Consider the following 9973-nt stretch of genomic DNA (forward strand, 5'->3'; position numbering starts at 1 on the left):
CATTTGGAAATGCCAGCTAAAGCAACTACACTGTCATTTTTTTTTTTATTCCACAAAAAGAAAATGCATTTGATGGCTAAAAGGGTCACACAGCAGTCACACCCCTCTCCGCAAGTGCCAGTTATTAATACCACCACAGCACACCACCTTCGAGGTCTGGCCCCGGGGTCTTTTCCCCGTGGCTGTTGGGAGGGGGGGCAGCTGAACTCTAAATACAGAGTAGAATTATGGCAGCTAAAACGCCGCCGTCGCCGCATCTGTCACGCTAGCCCGAGCAACTGAAGATCATTCCGGAAGCTTCTTTCCAAGATAAGCCACTTTTTTTTTTTGAGGAACGTTAGTGACACGTGGATGACGGAATTACATTTGAAAAAGGAAAAGTGGGCCACCCACACCCACACACACACATACAAGGCCTTTCATTCTTTCCTCTGACTAATTGAGTATTTATTTGATTTACTTTACCCATTTAAAGGTCCCACTATGACTTCAGGGCTTGACTAGGTCACGTGTAGTTCTTTTCTTTGTAGATAATCTAAAAAAAACAAGCAGAAAAAAGACAGTTGTAATTGGCACTATGACCCACTTTCCACTTTAATATTACAACTCATCACATGATAAAAACAACACAATTGTTTTCCATTGATACATGTTCCTATCTCACTTATCTTTGAAATTTGCAGAGGAAAACTTTACATTAATAATTTTAGACTGTACAATTTCTTTAATTTTGGATCTATTGTTGAACAATGACAAAATTCTATCATTTAGTGTAAAAAAAAAACAAATAGCATCACAACAACATGGCAAAAAATGGGTTTTTGTCTATTTTACTTGGCATTTACGACTACACGAAGTATTCCAAGTAAGTGATTATCCTTGTTAGTCGGGTAGGGAGGTCACTGGCTCACTACCTTTTAAAAACAACACGCTTTCCACTTGTGGTTTTCAGGGCTAAAAGCACTGCGATTCTTTAAAGCCTTTTGCCTCTCTCACCATTATCTTACATTAAACCCCCCCTTGTGAGTTAATCGTCTATTATTGATAGTGCAGTGGGAAGCCCTCTTTCTCTGTTTTTAGGTGGGAAAATGCTATTCTTCATGGTCAAACTGAAAAAAGATGGAAGAGAACAATTGTATGCGAGAAATGAGAAAACATGGTTAATTTACACATGTTTTTGCTACTGCAATTTATTAAATGACTATCAATTTTAACATTACACAATATTTATGCAATATTTTATATTATTTTATCTGTATACCTAGTATTTTTTTCATGAATTGAAAGATTATAAATACTCTCTTGATAGAACAATATTTTTTTTGTTAAATACCAAGTGTTTTTAATAAAATAATATTTTTGGAGCATTTTTCATATTAGAAAATTTGAAAATTTGATTAACTTACACGTTTTTGCTACTGCAATTTATTAAATGACTATCAATTTTAACATTACACAAGATTTATGCAATATTTTATATTATTTAATCTGTATACCTAGTATTTTTTTCATGAATTGAAAGATTATAAATACTCTCTTGATAGAACAATATTTTTTTTGTTAAATACCAAGTGTTTTTAATAAAATAATATTTTTGGAGCATTTTTCATATTAGAAAATTTGAAAATTTGATTAACTTACACATGTTTTTGCTACTGCAGATTATTAAATGACTATCAATTTTAACATTACACAAGATTTATGCAATATTTTATATTATTTAATCTGTATACCTAGTATTTTTTTCATGAATTGAAAGATTATAAATACTCTCTTGATAGAACAATATTTTTTTTTGTTAAATACCAAGTGTTTTTAATAAAATAATATTTTTGGAGCATTTTTCATATTTGAAAATTTGATTAACTTACACATGTTTTTGCTACTGCAATTTATTAAATGACTATCAATTTTAACATTACACAAGATTTATGCTATATTTTATATTATTTAATCTGTATACCTAGTATTTATTTCATGAATTGAAAGATTATAAAAACTGTCTTGATAGAACAATATTTTTTTTTGTTAAATACCAAGTGTTTTTGATCAAATAATATTTTTGGAGCATTTTTCATGGGTCGAGTTGCGGCAAACGACAGTTTAAAAATAGGTTAACGTCGCACTGACACTTTTAATCTGACTCACTCCAGCCAAGGTTAGGCAGAAAGGAAAAAAAATCAAGTTTGACAGATGACGCACCCATAGGATTTTCCCCTCACGTCCCCTTCGCAGTCTGCCCTTAATCCCCGGAAAGAAGAACGGCGGAGTGACCTCGTTTTGGAAGAGCAAAAGGTCATGTGACCGTCCGCCCATTCACTTGTGGCCAGGCAAGAGAAGATAAAGACAACAAGAGTTTACAACTGTGGCTCTTGACGTACATTTGGTTTCTAGCGCCACCGCCTTCAAACAGACGTTAGCGACCATTGACGTTCTTTGTGGGGTTTTTTTTTGTTCGGTGTCCAACGAGGCGCAATTTGCGGATGTTATCTGGAGCAAACAGCTTGCAGATAGGTAAAAAGCTATAAAGCATTGATGAGAAAAGCACTATGTAGCTAGCCTAGCCCCCCTGTCTTATCCCCAAGCCCCTTTTCCACTCTGCTTGTCTTTATCCATAGACTGTAAATGGAAGCTTATACCTGTTGACCTACATTAGCGCCATCTTGAGCAGAAGAAGTTAGTAATCCTGTAGCCTGAGGGGACCAGTGGATTCAGTTCTGCTTTAAACAAGGGTTCTTAAAGATAGTCAGGATTCTAGAATAGTATTGGCATCCCATGAAACTGTTTTTGGAGTGTAGGATTTGGTCACAAATTTGGATCCAATCCAGTAGTTTTGTATGTATTTTTTAGTACTATTGTACTTTTTGGGCATAGTCAATCAAATAAATAAGCAAAAATATCTGTCTAAGTTTACTTATCTTTAGTTTCTGATGACAGTAACAGAATGTGTAACATAAAATAAAGCATTTCTTGACTTTAATAGAAAAAGGTATTTCGTATTTACTACTTACATTATTTACAATCGACCCTTTGTTAGGATAAGTTGTCCCAAAAAAAATAATGAATGAGATTTCATTATATTTGCTGTTATTTTTTTTCAGGACTAAAAAATATGGATGTAGATTGGGCAAACATATACTGAAAAAAAATCCTATTCAATCAAAAAGTCACTCATATTGTAGAACTGGTGGAAGCATTCCAAGCAACATTAAGAGGGTGACTTGGATGAAAATGTTTTGTTTTTTTTGTACACATAGGCTAGCAACACGCAAGAGCAGGTGGAAATATTTATGAGACGAACGGAAGGGGAAGAAGCGATTGCCTGGGAAAGGCCACTCAGAGGCCAAGTGGCCTTGGCCATTGCGACTGCACTTTTAAAAGCTCAGGTGGCCCTACGCTGGCTGTCGGGCCGGCCTTTGACGGGCCCGAAGGAGAGAGCAGCTGGTTTGACAGCAGCTCCGCAGTGACATTTCGCCCGAGAAAAATGTGGCGTTCGTGGGGTGCGTGAGCCTCTCGTGACTTATTTCCCTCAGTTATTTTAGGACGCATGGTGAACTGTCGTACATTATTCATCACGTGTGGAAGAACTGAGCGTGACTTCAGCTTTATCAAACACTACTTTCAGACGCACTGGGGGTGGGGGGCAGAAAACTCACTTGGCTGAGTCGTCTTTGGTTTAAAAGCCATAAAAATGGCCCAAAAAATGTTTTGTTTTTATCATGTATTTACTTTGTTTGAAATATTTAACAAATGGGCTGTTCAGTCTACGGTTTTACAAGTGAAATCCAGCGTGAGCCGCCAGCCAGCCAGCTTGAGGTTCCCAGCAGAATAGCAGACTCATACCAGTTCACATGACTTCACAGGACCGATGCGCCCGAGATAACACGGCGGGATTAGCGCCGCGTTGTGAGCCCACTCTCGCCACGCAAAACTCCAAAAAGGCTACTTACAGTGGCAGTTCCTGAAATGGCGAAGATGTGATGACTTTCTGCCAATGGGAGAAAAATCAGGGGCTATTGAACAATCTTTGTCAAAGATGGGAAGCAACTTTGTAGGAGTTGTTTCATCTTATGGGCCTCAAAGTTGGACATCATAAGGCAGCGATATGATGGAAATCGTGCAAATGAAAAAGTGTCACAGTGCAAATTGACACGGAATGACCCTGTGTGCTAATAGTGCGAGTGAGAGATAAACATACACACACACACACATCCATACCACGCTAGCCATCGACCTGATGGCTGCTTGACATGATGTGCGTGCAGCTGCTGGTTACACGGCGCTGCTAGCATGCCATGCACGTCAGCCCGCATTTTTTTTTCCTCTCCCCTTCTTATTTGCCCGCGTGTGCACCGCCATTCCTTAACGGCGCTCATTTCCTGCTGTTTCATGCCCGAGCATCAAAGAGGGCACAGCTGTGTCATTGGATAAACGCTTTCATCTATTCAGCCCGTGTTTGATGGCTACGTCATGGTTTATGTACAACTTGTGAGCCGTATGTGGCTCTACATTTAATTTGGTGTGTTTGGTTTTTATGTTACTAAAGTGTCATGTTTTGGTCATTACTTTTTATGCTAAATTAAATCACACATTGTTTTAAAATGGGCATTATTTAAATTAAATGCTGAAGATGTTTCCTAAATATGTTTTATATGAGAAATTTTGTCAGTAATGCTCCAATTTGTCTAATTTTTAATTTTTTTTAAAGTCTAAATAAATCGGGATATGATCTTTTGGCTATCCCGCCAACCCTTAAATTTTATCGAATCCGGACGTTACAAAAAAAGCACCTTTTTTTGGAAAAAGGCAAATGAGAAATGCCCAAATTCTGTGACCTACTTTCCGATAAGGCACTAGGCTACTTCCTATTTGGTCGCTTGGCAACCAGTGGCAAATATGATCAAGCTTGCGCCGTTGTCGTGGTGGTGGTGGTGGTCGTCCTACCCCGCGGTGGGCATCGCGCCGACCCGATGCAGTGTGTGTAAGAGTCTTAAATGGGAGTGCCGGAGGTTTTGTCAGAGTACGTTAAGATACTCCAAGAGTCGTGACACATACACGCATGCACGCATGCACTTATCTACGAGATGCTGGGTCTTCGGAGCTAAATTTAGGCTGGCTGACAGCTCTTTGGCTGCACTCTAGCACAAAAGATCAACTACATCCCAAGGTCTTCATATTTGGTGGTTAACGATGAGCCAAAAATTATACTTTGCCATGTCATATTATTTGGGGATTTATTGGATTTTATCTTCTAGTTTTGTATAGAGGTATTATATACATTAATTTGTTAAATTAATATTTGTGCAACCTTTATTTTAAAAAATCTTAATTTTTTAAGTGTTTTTTTTAGTGTTTTTTCTCAAAAAAATGTTTTTTTTTATTATTTTCAATGTGCATCAGTATTCTAATAGGTCTAATAAATATTTTTTTTGCTAGTATCCAAAAAGTGGAATATTTTTGTAGCCAAATATTAGACCAGAGTTTGTAAATGTGCTAAAGCATCTACTCACCGAAAGGATGTCGACTGTAGGGAGGCCCCCAGAAGCCCAAACTTTGCTCTCCTTTGAAGCACACCTCGGCAACTGCAAAAAAAAACCACAGCAAATTCTAATGAACATCCTGATTTATTGATGCAATTCCACGTGACTGATCTCAAATCACGGAGCAAAACGTCTGCCTGATTCCTCCACTTCCATTCCCTCTGCGAGCGTAGCAAGGAAATTTGAATTTAGGAAGAAAGAAAGGGCTAACGTTGCACTCGTGCTGTGCTTATTCGAGTGGAACATCCAGACAACTTGGTTTAACATCACCCTGTTGAACGGAAATCTGTTTTTATGTTGCGGAACACGTGTTGCGACTGCAATCGAACACTATTTGTTGTTAAGATGATTTTTCTGCCTTGTAGAACTGGTTCCCTTCCTTGGTGAGGTTTGTTTTGGGCGTGCTCAGTCCACTCAGACATATTTATATTCATCACCAGACAAATTTGGGCCCAGCAATTGTCGCCATGCCCAAAACAAGTTTGTATTGGTTGTCATGATTTCAATTCATCAAGACATTGCTAAGTGATAAAAACTGTCGTTTGTTGATGGTGACAAAGCGACAGAAAGTAATTGAAGGAGCAGACGCCGAAGCAATTGGCTTCCTTGTTCCGAGCTGGGATCGCTTTAAATGCCGATTAAGGTGGAATTAGGCGGCGACCTGTCAAGAGAAAGCATGCGGAGGTAAACAAAAGGATTTGAACCCTGGAAAGCTAGTTGTCAACATCGCATATACAAATATAAACACAGTACTATACATTACAGTATGGCATGAAGACAACACTAAGAAACATCTTTGCATAGGAAACACTACAAAATTGGTACAATTGTATCTTCCCAAAAAAACGGCACGACGGCTTCACCCTGAAGCGGCAGGCGAGTCGGGAAGCCGAGGCAGATGCGACGTTGGGAGGCCCTCAAGGCAAAGCTGGATGTTCAGGCTTCAGTGGGCCTTCTCAACAACACACACATTCACACACTACACACATAAGTGCACACAGCCAGAAGAAGTAGAACAGACTCATTGAGCAGAGAAATGGGAAGAGGATTTAGGTTATGTTTCTCTAATTCTATGGAAGTATGGGGCTTAAGTCTTTCTGGGTGTGTGCGGGAAATTATGAAAATCGCTATGACATCAGCATTGTCTTGAGGTAGGGAGTTTAAAAAAAATGATGGTTTTTAAAATGGCTGATGCTTGAGACTGAATGTTCAGAAATGACTGGTATTTTAAGACGTGGAGAATTTTAGATTTTGACGTAAGAATGAAAATTGAGATTTTGGTATTGATAGTTTGGTTTTGGGGGCTAAAATATTAATTGACAATGCTACAAATATTTTTTGATTTACAAAATATCTACTTAATAATTACAGGGTCGAGAGACTAATTTTAATGAATTAGGAGATGATATTAAGGTCGATTGCAAAAAATATAACCGATTTTGTTTGGGGTCCATTAACGACATTAGCCTAACAGCATTTGGAACTATGTGATGTAACGGCAGGAGAAATTCCGACTTTCTCCTCCTGGTTAAATTATTCACCGTGTGACTCCATTTTATGTAATTGAGTGTGAGCAACCCACGGACACCAAAAATAGATGATTGCTACGCATCCAGAAATTGGAATCAAATTTTACAGTGCATAGAATAGGATAGCGAAGACTCCTATGACTCCTAAGACTCTTATGTTCCAAAGTAAGAGTAGGCTATGGCGAGCGCTCTATGGAGTTTAGTACTGATTTGCAAAGGAACAAATAGCTCATGTTTTCACTATGTTGGTATTCTAGCCTGGGACGGAAAGATGATCGCGCACACAAAAGCACGTCGTATTTTAACGGCCGTGAACAAGGCATTAGCATTCATTAGCGAGCAGCGGGCTCGCAGCCGTTTGCGATCCCAGGTTTAACGAGCGCATCATGTTACGTTGATGAAATGGCGCCATATGTCACACTTGAATTTATGGTCATTGAGGGGGCGGCGAGCCGGTGTAGCGTGCGAGTCGCCATCAATACGTCTGACTCAACCGATGCTGTTTCCTGTCATGAGAACATAAAAACAAACATGGCTTTTTGAGGGATCATTCCATCGCTGCCAACCATCCCAGTCCAATTGGATTGGGTACCTATCGCCATCATTGGAAGTGAAGCATCATCATCCAAAGCCAGTTCATACAGATGAATAAGTCTAGAACTGTCAAAGGTAGAGAAAGAGTTAAGGGCTACAAAATAATACTAAGGTATATTGCAAAAAACAATACATGTGCAGTACTATAACTACATAGTATTTAAATTTACACTAGTGAAACAGACAGTATTAAAGTCGAGAGTCAATAGAGTTAAAGTGAGCCCATTACATTATTTGTTTTATAAATAAAAATATTCCTGAACTATATTGCAAAAAAAATACATACATAAAAAATAGCAAAAGTCATGGAAACCACAATAAATAGAGCTCAACTTACCATATTAGGCTATTTCTTTCTTAAAGTTCAATTATAAGATAAATATTTCAACATAATTTGTGCTGCAAGACTCATTTGCAAAAACATAGTTTAGTTGCACATACTATTTTTCTTTGTTTACATTTCCGAGTTAGATCCACAAAAATCAGTTGTAATGGGGTCATGCCTAGTTTTGACCCGTCATTGAAAACCGCTTTCCGCCACCCTTTGAGAAGATACAAGGTCACGCATCGATGCCCCACAACCCAACAAGTGACCGTCGGAATCGGGGCCCGAGGTGTTGCCAACGAGGTGTTTACCTCACATTACCTCCATTAGGGCAAGCGACGTTTACACCCGGGGCGATGATGAGCTTAGCGAGCGGGAGCGACGGGGAACCCCGGCAAGCGCAACACTTTTAATTTTCCCCTCCACTTCACTATTCTAATCCCTCAGCCACAGTGAACTTGAAAAGCAGCCATCTGCCAGCCTTTATTTACCTGCCCTACATGAACACACATTCAAGTGTGTACCATGACTGCTGCTTGTCATACAGTAGCACCGTTGCAGGCACTGTAAGCAGCATTGGAAAGGGATGAGCAAAAAAAAAAAGCTCAAATGTCTACAAGGGTGCAGGTGCTTGATGCTGCAATGGGAGGAAAATGCATGCAAAAATGCAGCAAAAACATGCATTCTCCTCTAGAAACGGGGAGTGAGTATTGCCAGTAGATTCACTACCAAGGACAGCGGCCGTTGCGTGGAAAGAAGCCCCGAGCCATGACAACAACACAACGCTCCGGCCCTGCAAATGACAGCTCGCTTCCCGCACGAAGGCGTCGCCACGACCCCGTCCGAGTCCCGGCCGATCCCCCGGTTGCTCGGACAAGCTAAGCCGAGGAAAGCATCCCCTTTGCCGCCCGCGACGAGCGTTCGCGTCGGCCCCCTTTCCCATCCACCATCATCGCCGCGCAGTAATCGTTACTATTGCAGTTTGAAATGAATGCATGAAACGGATGAAAAGAGGCGAGGGCTCACCTGCTGGATGAGCTCACATGTCCCGTCGCTTTGTCCGGATCCCTCCCGTATGGGCGATGGTGGACGACGGAGCGGCGGACGACGTTACGCGTGAGCCTGCGGCGCCATGTTGGCTCTCGGGGAGCAGCTCTCCTGCTGTGCGCCACATCCGGGCCGCTCGCAGGAGCAAATGAGAGGCTGGAGAGGGGCGGAGAAAGCCGGGGAGAGAGCGGAGGAGCACCTGTGTCCACCCCAAGGAGAAGGATCACCTTCCCGGTCGCTGCATCGGCCTGCTTCCCTACGTGCAAATCCGGATCACCATTTCACCATGTCTTGTGGTTGGCACACGTTAGCACAATGCTACCGCCCCGTTGCAATTACATTAGTGATGCTAACTGGGTTTAGCCTTGACGTCATAGCCAATTAGTGTGGATAGTACACCTTAGACAAGCCCGATGATACATAATTTTTGGCTGCAGTTATGATCTTGAATAAATGACAGTGGATTCAAAGTGGGACGTAAAACGGGGCAGCCGGCGTTTTTATAAGTACAGTAGTATAATAATGTGACGTCATAGAAACGACGACAGCGACGCCTTGTGGTGATGAACCATATTAGTCATGACATCAGTCAAATCAGATAAGGAACATAAATATTGCAAAATGGATAAATTTATCATTGTAAATCTAGGCAAGGGAGAAAGTGATTTATTTTTTGTGGATACATCTTTTTTACTTTTAAAATAATTTGAATCTACACTTTAGGTTTGTATATATTGTTTTCTATCTATTTGAAGAATTGTTAATTGCATTATTAATGTGTAGTCTTTTTCATTTCAAGTTATTACTATGTTTAACTGTATAGTTGTTTTTTTATTTTGTGTACTTCCATTTCAAGCTTTTTTATATTTATACTTCCCTATTTATATCTGCTACCTAATTTGAAGTCCAAATTAATATTAATCATTCAAAATTATGAA

The 9973-nt window shown here is 40.0% G+C and overlaps 1 long non-coding RNA gene across 1 annotated transcript; it reads right to left on the bottom strand.

The window, feature by feature from the left end:
* Positions 1-469: 469 nt before the first annotated feature.
* LOC144212981 (uncharacterized) lies at positions 470-9498 on the bottom strand. The gene is made up of 3 exons (XR_013329853.1): positions 9015-9498; positions 5511-5582; positions 470-535 (listed from the first exon to the last, which is right to left on the bottom strand). It is a non-coding gene; the product is annotated as an uncharacterized LOC144212981 (long non-coding RNA).
* Positions 9499-9973: the final 475 nt, after the last annotated feature.

Source organism: Stigmatopora nigra, chromosome 2 (assembly GCF_051989575.1).
Source record: "Stigmatopora nigra isolate UIUO_SnigA chromosome 2, RoL_Snig_1.1, whole genome shotgun sequence".
Classification (NCBI taxonomy): Eukaryota; Metazoa; Chordata; class Actinopteri; order Syngnathiformes; family Syngnathidae; genus Stigmatopora; species Stigmatopora nigra.